Below are 1,433 nucleotides of genomic sequence, written 5' to 3' on the forward strand. Positions count from 1 at the left end.
AGTCAATCAGCACCCCCATGAGCTCATCATGCAAATTAGACCAAGATGAATCAGGTAAATCTGTAGATCAGAAACTGTATAGAGGTATGATAGGATCCTTATTGTATCTTACTGCAAATAGACCTGATATTATGTTTAGCGTTTGCATGTGTGCTAGATATCAGGCTAATCCTAAAGAATCACATCTAGTTGCAGTTAAGAAAATTTTTAAATACTTAATAGGAACTAAGAATATAGGATTATGGTACTCTAAAGAATCTAGCCTAAACTTAATAGGATACACAGATTCAGACTTCGCTGGATGTAAGCTTGATAGAAAAAGTACCAGCGGGTCTTGTCAATTTCTAGGAGAAAACCTTATCTCATGGTTTAGCAAGAAACAAAACTCGGTTGCATTGTCTACTGCTGAAGCTGAATATGTTGCAGCCGGGAGTTGTTGTGCTCAAATCTTGTGGATTAAACAACAACTAGAAGATTATGGCATTAAACAAGATAAAATTTCCATTAATTGTGATAATACAAGTGCCATTAATCTAACTAAAAATCCAATTCAGCATTCAAGAACTAAACACATTGAGATAAGACATCACTTCATAAGAGATCATGTATTGAATGGTGATGTGACACTCCAATTTGTTTGTACTGATGATCAATTAGCAGATATTTTTACAAAACTCCTAAGTGAAGAGAGGTTTAGTGTGCTTAGGAGGGGATTAGGAGTGATTGATCCATCCTAGTGGTAGTTTCCACTAGATTCATTGATTTTGATGATTAGATTGTGGTTAAAATAGAGTTTCTTTTCACTGATCATCAAATCAGATCATACTTTAGTGTTTTTCCCTCATTTGGCACGAATGTAGCATGATTTTTAGGTGCGTGCCAAAGTTAGAGACGACTCGATTAAGTTTCAGAGTCGGCTCCTGAGGGAGAGTCGACTCGCGCATTTGCGGGAGTCGACTCGCAGAGATGGCAGCTGAGGGGGAGTCGACTCACATATAGTCGGGAGTCGACTCGAGGTCTACAGGCGTATAAGGAGAGTCGACTCGCGCATATTCTGGAGTCGACTCGAGGTCGAGTTGACTCGCGACTCAGTGGAGTCGACTCGCAGTCGGGATCCGACTTTTTAACCCTAACTTTGTCGTTTCGAAAACACTTCTTTCTCAAGCCGCCACTGTTCACAAGCCCTAGAGCCGACTCCTAGGTCGTCCCCAAGACTTTCCCGTCGGTTCTTCACCGTTCATTAGGTTTTCCTCCCATTTTAGGTCATTATGCCGCGTAAGACCGTAGTCCGGAAGAGGTCCCGACCCGAGGCCGGTCCCGAGCGGCGCTCCAAGGCTCGGCACGATCCCGCGAGGCCACAACCTCCGGCTCGTTCCCCGCCTAGGGCGGTTCCCGCGAGGCCATTAGCCGGGAAGGCCGTCACCACCGGGAGA

The sequence above is a fragment of the Phoenix dactylifera genome, unplaced genomic scaffold (assembly GCF_009389715.1).
Source record: "Phoenix dactylifera cultivar Barhee BC4 unplaced genomic scaffold, palm_55x_up_171113_PBpolish2nd_filt_p 000603F, whole genome shotgun sequence".
Classification (NCBI taxonomy): Eukaryota; Viridiplantae; Streptophyta; class Magnoliopsida; order Arecales; family Arecaceae; genus Phoenix; species Phoenix dactylifera.